This window comes from Sminthopsis crassicaudata, chromosome 2 (assembly GCF_048593235.1).
Source record: "Sminthopsis crassicaudata isolate SCR6 chromosome 2, ASM4859323v1, whole genome shotgun sequence".
Classification (NCBI taxonomy): domain Eukaryota; kingdom Metazoa; phylum Chordata; class Mammalia; order Dasyuromorphia; family Dasyuridae; genus Sminthopsis; species Sminthopsis crassicaudata.
In genome coordinates, this window is record NC_133618.1 from 592,497,119 (window position 1) to 592,511,413 (window position 14,295).

Consider the following 14,295-nt stretch of genomic DNA (forward strand, 5'->3'; position numbering starts at 1 on the left):
GCTACCTAATCATGCTTCAGTGCAGTGGGAATCTTGTCACTCCCACTTTCCATTTCTCTGTCTAGTAATAAAATAAAATCAATATTACCTTTTCTTCACGAAAGAATATGTCAATCTGTTGCTCTGAAACTCCATGTGATTCCACTCTTCCATGGCCACTACATTCAAATAAGTTTTTTTTTTCTCCCTTAATTAAAGTTTATAAGCACTTGAAGGCAGAGATTATTATCCCTACAGCTTAACAAGGTGCCTACCATATTGTAAACATTTAATAAATGCCTCTTGGTCCTTTCATTTGCTTATTTGTGTTTATTAACCAATATTTGCTTTTTGTTGCTGAAAAACAAACACAGGTTGATATTAATAACTATTAACAGTTAATAACTCTTTTCTGTTCTAATTTAATTTAAGAAAACTTGTAATATGAATCATCATATAAAATATATGGAAGCAATCATTATTTTGTAAGAACTAAAAGTAATTAAGCAAATGGTCAATGCAATTAAAGTATCACTACATGTAATGCACTAGGAATAATATAGAGTTTAGAAATTAGAAACATAATTAAACTGCTTCTAAACAAACCACAATACTTTTGGCTTTCAGGTAAATCATTTTGAAGTTGCATAATACTTATATTTTTTTCTACTTATTATGCAATATTACATGGAGGCTTGTTATGAAATATAGTCTTACTTTAGAAAAGCTGCATATCACACCGAAAATATAGTACTATTTCTAGTATTTTTAATAACATTATTAAGAGCTTCTGATAATATAGGTTAATGAATGCCACTTGAGGACACTTAGATCTACTCCCCTGTGGTAATAGTGGTGGTAGTGGGTAATTTCTCCACCCATGTGGGAAAGTTCACCGAGACATGAAAGCATCCACCTGATAGACAAATTATTTGTGTCATGTGGAAAAGATGAATGAGACATCCATTGTCACAAATTAGAGGAACAGTTCTGGTTTTAATCAGTTATATAAGTAACTATGTCTAGCAACTAACTATGATGACAGAACTGAAAGCTGTCATTATAATAATAACCTTCTAGGTCTCAGGGATACCCAACAAGCCATAAAAATGATCAACAGTCCTCCAGACAATCAATCAGAAGCTTCTTCAAGTTAGCAGTAATTGTGAGGCATATACTTCCCATGTCTGGTTCCAATAAAGAGGCTCAATGAATTTGCTGGAGAAACCCTTCAGAGGCCAATGTGGTAGAGCCAAGAGATTAAGGCAAGTACTCCAAGGAATCATTTAGAAATCATAAATGCAAGAGGGGTTGGATTGTATGAAGAAAACAAAGACATTTTGGCCCCAAAGCCTCCCTGAAATGCTGAATAGACAGATTTGGGATGCATATATTGGGAGTCAGAACGGGGAGATGTAGGCAGTGACAAGCTGAAGTGTTGATAGCTTTACCCTTTCATCCCCACCCTTACATGGTTCATAAAGGTGAGCTGGGTGGGAAACATCCAGGAAAACATTTACCTCTTTGGACCTGTTTGTCACTTTTATCATATGGATTGACAATGACCTAAACATGAGATCTAGGCAATCCATCTGCACAAGAGGAGCTCTACTTGCAGGCAGAGACTTTCATCAACCAAAGAGCTAAAAGCTATCTTTGATTTCTGTTACTCAGGAATCATACCAGGTCATTGCCATGATGATTTAAAGAAAAATATGAAACCAATTCAATAAGGCCAGCCTAGACTTTGGGAGCCCCAGCATGAGGCTTCAAGTTCTAGATAAAACCAAAAGCCTATAGAGCCATGCCAGCACCATCAGCATGCCCTAGGAGCCAGATGACCATAAACAACAAGATAGGATTAACAACAAAATCATGAACACTCTCAGTTCACAAGCTTTGAATTTTTTTTTTTGCTATTAAATAGCTCTAGTTGCCTACACATAGATAGAAATGGAAAATTCATTTAGAAAATCTGTCTTATTATGGAACTAAAATCAGGTAACTGCAATGATTGTAATGATTTCTTTAAGGGCAGACCTAAGCATTGCTGAAAGGCATCTAAATACTTTCTGAGATTAAAAGAAATAGAAAGTCTATATTGTTTGAATCAGGGATGGAGAGGCTGATTGTGAGTGGGAATCTAATGGGAATCACCTTCCTCATTTTAAAAACACAAAACTGTGTAATGAAAAGTTCTCTGGTCTGGGAATCAATCCTTAAGCAAACCACTGTATTCCTTTGAGCCTTGATTTCCTCATTTTTTTTTAAATAAGAAGAATATTATTCCTCATCCTGCCTATTTAACAAGGTTATTCTGAAGATTAAGTGTTGTGGTATAGGTGATTTCAGGCAAGCCTTTCATTTATCTGTTTCCTCAACTGTAAAATGTAAAGGTTGATCTTTATGCCTCCCAGACCAACCTTATGATTCTTTCATTCTTGTTCTCCTTTAGCTATTTGAATTACACCAGTCTAAGGGTTAGTCAATATCTGTGATATTACTTTTGATTCTAAGGACAATCATTTTTGTGGTTTGAGCATCTAATCTGCCAACTTTTTGAAAAAGTTTTTTTTTTCTTTTTTTCTTTTTTCTGTTAGTTTTCCCACATACCCTTCATCTTTTTTTTTTAATAGAAGATAATTAACTATTGTTTATTTACATATTCTTCTGGCCTTCAGAAACCCAAGGAGTCCCTATTAATTATATGACTATTAATAATATTCTGGTTATGCTTCTGATGTGAGTTAGGAGAGCAATTTTGTCCCCAAATTATGTGTTTGTGGTTCAAATATTGGGATTCATGTATAAATATTAGGGTGTAGTCATGTGAAGAATTCACAATGCCCATTCTCTTTGGTAAAAATTAGGTTTATTTAGGAGAAGAGGTAACAGACAAAATGAAAAATACCAGGAATGGTAAATATGAAATAGAATTGGGAGAGTATATAGTTAGCAAGGAAAGGGGTTTTAACAATTAATAATGGAAAGGACAAGTTCTCTATTAGTGGAATTTACAATTAACAAAAAAAAAAAAGAGAGAGATAGTCCATGAATTAGGGGTATGCCCTTAACTGGCAGACTAAATCCTAAAAGAGATTTAACAACCCAGTAGGGTTAGCTATAAGGAGAAAGACACCATGAGGCAAAAGAGAAACACTTTGAGACATGGGGAAGGGAGAGGAGAAAGTTACTACCAAGGCAGAGGGGTCAGGATGGACTATAATCCAAAAGGGGTTCAACAAAGATGGCATGAGCGATAGACTGATCTTTAAGGGAAATTTAATCTCAGGGGTTTGACATAATTTGGATTTCTTACTGAACATAGCAAGGTGGGACTACCCATGATTTCCAGAGGGTGGGAGTATGAGGTTAAACTGATCCCCATCAATGTCCTTCCCTGGTTTCTTCAGCATACATAATCTTATCAGTATTTCCATCATTCATAATTTGCCCTGCCTGGTAAATGACCAAAAACCCCCAGGAAGGGTTGGAGAGGATAGAATAGTCATACGAGCTAGTAAAAATCATTGATTTAAGATTAATTGAATAACACACACACACACACACACACACACACACACACACACACACACATATATTTTGACCTGTGACAGATTGAGGAAAGGTATTTGTTTAAATTCCCACTTCTTTAGAATACTTGGAAATGTACCATTTTCATGAAAACTTAAGAAATTATTCCTCTCTCACTTGGTCCTTCCAGTAATGAAAAGTAATAGCAGATAAACTTTTAGATCCCAGGAGACCTAGTCAGTATACCAATTGGCAAAGAAATCCCTAGGAGTGAATATGTTGGGATTCTCTAGTTCATGAAAATGCTAGAGGATCCTAGAGCTTAAGCTTATGGTACTAATTCCATACCTTTAGCATATCTAGAATATATCAGTCACACAAGAAAACAGCTGTTTAAGCAATATGAGTTGATGACAGTGCTAGAGTTAAAAACAGTTGTCTTTTTAAACTATATTCCTAAATAAAGTTGAAAAAAAAAAAACGTAATCCATACTCATGAAGCAATGAAGTCTTGCTGTGGAAATGAGTAAGATTGGAGCTATTACAAATCTTGAGTGAGAAGCAGGAAAGAAATATTCCTCAAAGCTTGGTCCACAGTGTGAATGCTGTACTGCTTTCTGAAACAATCCACCTTGCATTGATTGTTTTCCAGAAATAAATGTATGGCTTGAGGTCAAAATCACATTTCAAATCATCGTGAAAGATTATATTAATTCTGGTAGTTGAATAAAATTTGAAAGCCTTTTTCAGCACTTAGTTTATAATGTAAATGACAGACAACTTTCACTACGTGCAATGGAACTAGTTACAGTGAATGTTTTGTATAAGAGGTTGTACAGCAAATAAAAGTGAAGTGGTCAATTTACTTTTGCAAAGAGAAGATATAAGAGCTGCAACGGAAAGCAAAAGTAAAGCATAGCTGTGTGCAGTGAAAAGGGCATGTGGGAATGGAATGCTGAGCTAGGCGGAATATCAGGAGACTGTTGCTTCAACATTGACTTGGGGAAAATATAATATTGACACATTGGAGCAGGTTTTCATAGTTGATGAATAAAGGCTTTTGACCTCGTTTCAGTCAACTAAAACCAACATTAATAGATATGTGTACATGTACATGTACATATATATATATGTACATATATAGTATAATTTATTATATTGAACATGGCATTTTATTTTATTTATAAAATTAAATATTAGTTACATAAGCCATCTACACAATTAAATATATAGTATGTATAAATATATAATTAAACAAATGTGTATTTACACATGTATGTTTTGCAGTACTTATTTGTTTCTAAAATATATGTGATTTGGAACAAAATGCAATTAAAATGACAATTTAATCATATTATAAAATGTTTTGTAATATATCATTTGAATTTGAAAAGCAAATATTCCCAAATGTATGCATATTTATAGGGCATTATTATGTAAATGCATATGGATAAGATGATGATAAATAGAAACAAAAGTAAGTTATATTTCAATTTTCTGCAATTTTGTGATGATTGCCTTTTCATTCTGCAGACCCTTTGTCAGTTGCCCTCATTTCTACCTCTAAAAAGCATCTTATGCCATTTTTTCCCCCAAGAACATGAGCAATTTGGAAATTGGAAAATTGTCCATAGTCTTTTTCTTCAGCATATTCCATTCACTATTTTGGGAAAATATTTTTCATGAATGGGAAAAAGTAGCTATTTGTTGTGAATTCTTTTAAGGTTCATGAAATCAGCTATTGGAGATCTTTATGTGCAGCAAACCTCAGAAGAGTGAGTTTATGTTTAAAAAGAAAATTTATAGGGTTTAAACACTTTATCGGAAGATTTTATTCTTGCAAATAGAAACTTCATTTCCTAGTATTACAAAATCATATAGAATATCAGGTCAAGAAGAGATGATAGAAAATACATGGTCTCAACATTTTATAAGAGAAAGAGAGAAAGAAAGAGAGAGAGAGAGAGGAGAATGCTATATATCTTTATTATAGTAATACACATATGGGTATATGTATACATGCATATACAAATTATTTATATGTGTGTATGCATATAGTAGGTGGGTGTAGGAGTCTGTGTGTAATGAGTCTCAGAAAGATAAGGTCTTGGCTTGAGATCCCAAAAAGGGCCAGGATCCGAACCCATTTCTTTAGATTTGTCATTCAGTGCATTGCTCATTCTACCGTTTCACTGAGAAGAAATATCATAGCATGATAATCATAGAAGAAATACACAAGAGGATCACTATGTTCTCAGTATCCTGCCCATGGGAACTACCTTATAAGACAGTTCTTTTAGTATCTCAGTAACTCAGCTCCCTTAGTTCAAATTCTATTTTATAGGGAATAACTTTAAAGAGAAGTTTATAGGTTGGCCCCAAAAGGAAGGAATTTCCCAGAAAGACTGTTCCTATATTGTACCTGAGAGATCTGAAAAAGCCATGTACACACATACAAGGTAAACTTTTACTGGTCACATCTTTCCTATGATGCCCCAAACTCAATACTATCCTTTATTAGAGAAGCAAATTGCTGATAGCCACTGTTCACACGGAGACATCAGAGTTGGTCTCAATTCAGGGGCATGAAATGCTTTTGGGAAAGATCTTCTCCATCCGTGCTACTCAATAATGCTTTTATAGTCCCATACAGCTTAAGAATGCATCAGAACTATAACTTGGAATTTTTTTTAAAGCTAGAGCAAAAAGAGCTCGGTAAGGGGGTTAAGAGGAAAGACAGAGGGAGAGCCAGGGTTTGTCACATAGAAGACATAGCCTAGTCTCAAATGTAATGATGCCTCAAGGGGGCACTTCTTATTATTGTTCTTCATCTAAGAAACTCCAAGGCCTTATTGGTCATTTTCACTGGTTGTCCCTCATGCCAGTAATTATCTCCCTCCTCATCTTCATCTCCTGGTTTATCTGGCTTCCTTCATGTGTCAGCTAAAACTACACTTCCTGCAAAATAATCTTTTCACAATTCTCTTTGATGCTATTGCTTTCCTTTTAAAACTCATGTCTGATTTATCTTACATTTAGCTTGGTTTTTGCACGCTAATTATTAGCATACTATCTCTCTGCCATCATACCTTGCGCTTCTTTAGAAGAGGGACTGGCTTATTTTTTGTTCTTGTTTTCATGTTTTTGGGTTGTTGGTTGGTTTTTTGTTTTGCCTTTATTTGTATCTCTAGCATTTAATATAGTGCATAGTACATAGTAGCTGCTTAAAAATGTTTGCTTAATTGAGTTCTTGTCTTGATATAAGTCAAATAGCACTGCTGACTTTCCTTTCTGTAACACCAGTTCTGGCATACAATTGTCTTCAATGGTTATGATTATATAATGGTTCAAAGATGATTTGTGATTGTTCTTTAGGAAAATGTTATAATATTTTAAAATAAAACGTCACTTAAAAAAAAGAAAAAAGAAATCTCTTGTAAGAAGTAACTTGGATTAGCAAGGAAAGCCTATTGAGATTTGATTATGGCACAAGCCAACTAATTGTAAATCTTCATAGCTTTAAGAACATTCAAAAACATTCCAACTAAGAGACATACAAATCATAAAATTGTGACCAATACTTTCTTCATGCAAAAGAAATTTGTTATGGAAAGAAAAAAAAAAGGAAAAAAAAAGAATCATTTTGTTTGGAATCAAGAAGGGGAAAATTCCTGCTATAGCTGCATCTGCTCAGAGTGGACAGCCAGGTTTAGTGAGAGTTAAATGAGTTAAATGCAACAATTTAGCTAATTGAAAGGCTAATCTAATGGTGTCTGGCTTCACAGCAACTCCTGTCTCTCTCCAAGAAAGGCAAAAGGGTTTCTGTGTGCTAACATTTTTGAAGCTCCTGACATGGAAACAAATGCTAACCTTCTAGATTAAGAGAAATAACAATTAATGAAAGAGAATGTGGAAGATGTCTCTGTTCATCTGAAAAAAAGCCTATGAAGTTCTTTTTCTATATGCATTTTCTTTAAAACAGCATCTCATTTCCCCTAACCTTTCTCCAGAATGTTTATATGTACATATGTCTATATATGTAGTATACATATACACATATGAATTTATATGAGAGACTAGCTCAGGAAATTCACAGATAAGCATTTTTTTCTCCTGCAGTTTATCCCCAAATCTCAGAATCAGAAAGCTGAAAGAGACCTCAGCAGTCATTTCTTTCAGCTTCATGAAAAATTGTCCCATTATAACATACTAGACAAGTGGTAATTCAGTATTCGAGGCTGGAAGAGTGTAAGAGAGCTGTCTTTGAGATTATGATTTATCTATGTTCACATAGTAAGTGTCTGAAGTGTTGGATAATAATAATAATGATGGTATTTAATGTTTATATAGCTCTTTAAGTTTGCAAAAGCTCTTTATACATAGTATACCACTCTCTGAAGGAGGTGCAATTATCCCCATTTGCTAGATGAAGTGACTGAGACCCTAAGAGATTAACTGGGATCTCAGACACAATTGGGCCCCATCTTCTTGATTTTTACTCCAGTGCTCTAACCACTACCTCACATTTTGATTTATATACTCTTCTCAAATACCTTGAATAAAGATCAATGTAGCCTGATGACTTTATATTGTGAATAATTTAATTAATCTTTACTACAGCCTAGCAAGATAAATAAATAGCATCTGTCATATTAGCATATGCATAATTCAGAAGCCTTTCACTCATCTTTTACACAGAAAGTTAGTTATGGAACCAAACTAAAATCTATAACTATAAAATATCATCTTTGTCCTTTGTTTATTTATATAATATATAATATATAACAGACTATGTTAGTGATCACCATGCCAGTGTAGCCATTGGTTAGACACCATTTAACTCCATTTAAATGATGATGATGATAATATAATAATCATCATCTCTATATTGCTTTAAACCTTACATGTTTAACATGCTTTATCTCATTTGATCCTTATAACCTTGCAAGTGTGGATATGCTCATACCATTTTAAGATGGGAAAACTGAGGTAGAAAAAAAAGTGTGGCAAATTGTTTCAATAACTTAGCACATACAGATGATAGTTGGAAGCAAAATTTGAACTTGGGTTACCATTGACTCTAAGTCTATCATTCTATCCACAGAAATACCTAGCTACCACAGTTGCTTTACAATTGAATGAATACTACATATAATCTGATGTGGACAAAAATGCATGCATACAGAGCTTCCCCTATAATATATAAACTTCATGGTAACCCAAGTTTGAACATGTAGCTAAGAATGATACCTTTTTATTTTAAATTAATAATTAAAATCAAAATAATCCTTGAGTTATCTTTACTTCATTAGCAATTAATTAACAATTTGGGGGGTTTGTTGTTGTACTGTTACACACTGGAATAGAAATAGAAAGAGCAAGGCTATGCATGTTATCAAGATTTACTTTGGGAATACAAAACGAAGTTGATCTACTGGAAAGATCAAAGTCCTGAAGCCTTTTGGTTCAGCAACAAGGTCAGTGGCAAGGCCCATGAGTCCCTGGATTATACCAGTAGGTCAACTCACACTCCCCAGGGTCTGGAGGGCACAGAGCAAGGGAAATATGAAGGCTTAGAGTACCATTGGTAGCAGTGGTAGTTCGAAGGGCTTCATCAGGAGAAATATAGTGGGTGATCCCCATCCCACCCAAGCCATGTGAGCAAATAGTTAGAATAAATTCTGGGCAGCTGGGCTTGGAGAAGGAATAGAAGGAGGAAGATGCTTAATAAATGCTTAGTTCCTTTATTAAAAAAAAAAAATAAATATATATATATATACATATATATATATATATATATATGTTAAATAGATCAATTTATTCATGCATTTTACAGTTTCTCATTAGCTGTGCTTTTTTTCCTGACTAAATATCTGTCATTTTTTACCTATTAAATTGATCTGGGAATCAAGATTATATTTTCAGATACCATCTTCTTAATTAGCTATTCATTCCTTAATTTTCCTTTCTCTTAAATACTTCCTGCCTTCACTTACCAATGATAAAAAAAAAATCTTTTCAATACTTGAAAGGTTTTTGATGCATTTTTAAACTTTATAATCCCTAGGAAAAAACTTCTAGGATATTTTTAGCTTTATCAAATCTGTCCCACATAAAGTGGGTGGTGGGTTATAAGTGATAGTCATTAGATTTGAAAGTCTTAGAAAATTCTCATACTGTATTTCACATTTTTGTCATTGTCTTGGATAAAGACAAAGATGAGTTAACTTATTTAATTTCCTTATGAGATAAAACTTAGAAAATTAGAGGGAAAACAAAATTTAAATAGGGTCATTATTCCAGGGACAACCCTTCTTAGTCCCTGACTTCTTCCAAGCCAGAACAGAAGTCAAATCTTAAACAAAGTGCTTTTAAATAAGTGCTATCCTTTTTAGTGATGACTTTCAGAACTATTTTTCCGAGGTGCTTATAAAGGATTTTGCTTTTATTGAGACCCCATTATAACTAATGACACACATTTGTGAAGCAATTTGATATTTTCACAAGTAAAGATTCTGGATCTCTTCCTACTTTTTGAAAAATAGAATATCAAAGGTTGTTTTTTAAAGATAAATAGATAATACATTCTATCAAACATTCATGCTTTTCCAACTTTGACTCCTCTTTACCCACCACCCTGGCTAGCCTGAATCCATTAACAGCAAAATTTTCTTCTCCTTTGCTTTGCTTTCCCTTCCATACTTGCTATGGGCCATCCAGATAGGCAGAGCAAGTAATAGGATGATCCACTTTTTTTCAAACACTATACTAAACATTACAAATTTTATCTCATTTGATCCTCACAACAATCCTGGGAGGTAGATTATATTGTTATCCCCATTTTATAATTGAGGAAACTGAGGCAAATACAGGTTAAGCAACTTGTCTAGGCTCATATAGCTAGAAAGAATCTAAGACTGGATTTCAACTCAGGTCTTCCCGATTCTGGGCCCAGAATTTTATCCATTGTGATACTTGTCTGTGTGTATATATGTGTATATATATATAAATATATATATATATATATATATAATTCCTTCCTTCTAAATCTTGAGATTCTATGATACAATAATGATAATAAAGCAAAGTCATAATAGTAGAAAGATTACTATTTCATAGTAATAGTAAGATTATTATGAACCTTCTTTACAAAGATGAAAGTTTAAGATATTTTAGCAAGAATTCTCTGATTAGACTTTTGAGAAAAGTCTAGAAAGACTTTTGTGAACTAATGTTGAATCAAATGAGTAGGTACTAGGAAACTGTACATAGTACAGAAAGATTATGTGATGATCAACTATGATGACCAACTAAAATCAACTTAGATCATAGTAATACGATGATTCAAGAGAATTGCGAAAGACTTGGGGTAGACAATGCCATCTGCATCCACAGAGAGAACTATGGGACTAAATGTGGATTGAGATATGCTATTTTTAGCTTTTTGTTTGATTCTTTTCTCATGGTTTTTCCTTTCCTTCTGATTTTTTTTTTACAACATGACTGATAAGGAAATGTGCTTAAAATGATTTAACATGTATGACATACCAGATTGCTTGATGTCTTGGGGGGCAGGTAAAGTAGGGAGGGAGATAAAATCTTACAAAAATGAATGTTGAAAGTTATCTTTATATGTAATGAAAAAAATAAAATATTATTGAATTTTAAAAAAAAAGAGTTCTCTGACTAATATAATCTTTTGGTGTCAGATAAACTCAGTGGTCTAGATTCTAAATTTCACTGCAAACATTTACTATTCTACCCAATACTATCTTGTTTTATAATAACAGTTTTACATGGTATTGTGGGGTTTTTGTGTCTTCATAACAAGATCTTTACTATAGTCAGGGAGTCAGGTAACATTTGTTTTTCTTTTACACCTCTATAACTAGAATATGTTAGGCATTGAGTAAATGCTTATTGATTAATTAATTGATTTGACTGACAACCATCAATCTAGAACTGGAATGAACCCTAGCAGTCATTTAGACCAAGTACCCTATTTTACAGATGAGGAAACAGAGACCCAGAGAAATTAAGTGATTATCCAAAGTGATACAAGATAAAAGGAGAAAGACCTCTGACTCCATATTCAATTCACTTTTCATAGCACTGTGCTGAATCCATTTTGGGAAAAAAGGATTAAATATATATATATATATATATATATATATATATATCTTTTAATATTGTAGTCCCTCTTAAAAGTGAAAATTTTAATGAATGAGAAACATCCAGGAAGTAATACTAGTCATCCCCAACACTGTTGTGTATTCAATTACAAAGAATCTATTCTTTGTTGATAGCAATGGATTTAGAATTATGGTTTTACTGACGAGATATTAATAAATGAGATTTCATAGGCAGATCATGAATTTTAAGGACTATAAAATAGATGTATTAAAGGGAATCAGTTTAAGCTTCATTGATCAATTTGACACTTGCTAGTACTTTCTAATCTTAAAAGTGCTACCCAAAGTAATTTTAAAATATTTACTCCTCAATATGATGCAGACATTATGTTCCCCATTATAACATGAGAAAATTGAGAGGAAGTGAAATAATTTGCCTATGGCAATAGAAGAAAAATCAATGTCAGGAACAAGATTAAAACTTACAGCTTGCTGAAGACTATCTAACTGTACGCAGATATAGCCAAGTAGATTATTTTCAAAAGAGCTGGGAGAAAGGAAGTCTTCTTCACTAGGATCATATTTTTGGCATTTGAATTTCTGGATGGAAATAAGTATATGCTTATTTTTAGAAATTGGCTTTTCTAACTTGCTGATTGTATTTTGAATATGAGACCTTTCTTGCACCTAGAGTTTGAGAAATGAATGATAAATGAATCATGTTTTCTTTTTACTTTGATCAACCTCATAAATTTATTTTATTAGTAGTTCCTTTTATATTTCTGTTATCCCCAGAATGGTTCCATATTAGTTCTTTTTAAAAGATTGAAAATTCTCAAGTTATTTTTTAGACAAAGAATTGCAAAATATATTTACTATGTTGTCAAAAGCATCATTTCGAAAGTATTAAATTTAAACCAGTGGTCCTCAAATTTTTTAAATAGGGGGCCAGTTCACTATCCCTTAGACTGTTGGAGGGCCAGACTACAGTAAAAATAAAAACTCACACTCTGTCTCCACCCCTCAGCCCATTTGCCATAACCCAGCGGCTGCATAAACGTCTTCAGTGGGCCGCATATGGCCCGTGAGCCATAGTTTGAGAACCCCTGATTTAAACTATCATAAGGCATTTTCTTTTTTCTGTTAGTATCTCATAAGGGATTTTCTTAATGGAACCTCACAATGCTATATATGGTTACATTCAAAGATTGCTATGAGAATTATTCTTAAAATATCTTGTTACCAGTATGATGGAATATATTCTGAGAATGCTATGGAAAAAAAAAAACCCAGAAAAACAAACTATGCAAACATAGTTAGAATAATGATATTATTGGGAAGATTGGAAATAACCTAAATGCCCAATAGTTGCAATGTAATCAACTGGTATATCAAAGACATGCGATATTTTGATTTAATTAAGCAAATAAGGTCTATAAAAGACATGCAAAGTTTTATAGAAAAATAATAGAATTAAGATGGTGGAAAGAAATACCATTGTACACAGTAATAAGGAATACATATATCCATAAAGTCCATCACTTTACTGGTGTAGGGAATTGCTTATCAGAAAATTAATTTTAACGAAGAAAATTGGTTAAAGTTGAAGTTACAATGTCAGATTTCTCATTGCACCAAAATGTTATGTGACTAGTCAGAATGTGTCCAAGATAATAATACAAATAATAAATGTTAAAATAAGCATTTTTATAGCATTTACTATGTACTAAAGTCTTTCCAATTATTTGAGTCTTATAATAACTGGAGGTAGAGCCTATGATTATCCCCATTTTACAAATAAGGAAGCTGAAACAGTGACTAAACCAGGGACATAAAACTAGTAAGTGTCTGAGGTCAGATTGGAACTTGTTTTCCTGACTCCAGGTCCAATGATATACTGCATCATTTATGTTTCTCTCTGAGATACCCACACACATACAAACACACATGTATCCTCCAAAGGTGCCTTTCTAAACACTAACTATACAAATGTATGTATACACACACACACATACATAGGAGTGTTTATGTACAAGGAGAATCATTGGTTGCATGTGTTTCATATATTATAGACATGGTTGAATATGTGTATGTATAAATGTGTCTTTCTGTATATGTATACATATGCATTTATATATTTATGTACAAAAATATTCATAAATTTAGAAGTAAATAGATAATAATGCAAACAAGTATAAATGAAAGTCAATATGTTACAAATGTTGTTTGCATGTTAAAACTTGCTTTTTCATGAAAAGATATTTAATTGGTTTTCCTTGCAGCTTAAATTTCAGAATGATTTTTAAGGACAGTAGTTAATTTTTTAAGATGTGTGAATAGTCCCAAATTTCTATGCAGAATGAAGCAGGTTCTTTGTTTAAGGAGTCTCTTTTCCCCAGTGATATGATATTCTTCTCATTTGAAGGAACATTTAATTGCACTGCTCATCCACTTTAAATATTTAATAATCCTTTTATTAGTTGCAGGGAAAGAAAGAGATAAAATTTGCAATACCTAATCTTTCCCATCATTTTTTGTTATCATGACTTAATGAATATTATAATTACAGGTAAAGACAAAAATATAAATTACTTTCATGTTCTTGATTGGAACTCACTTTCAAGCTTATTGGCTTTCATTTCATCTGAAG

The 14,295-nt window shown here is 32.9% G+C and overlaps 1 protein-coding gene across 3 annotated transcripts in view; it reads left to right on the top strand.

Annotated features, from left to right (window-relative positions):
- The window catches only part of ATRNL1 (attractin like 1), a 1,155,405-nt gene that overhangs the window by 855,469 nt on the left and 285,641 nt on the right, over positions 1 to 14,295 (top strand). The window lies entirely within an intron of this gene.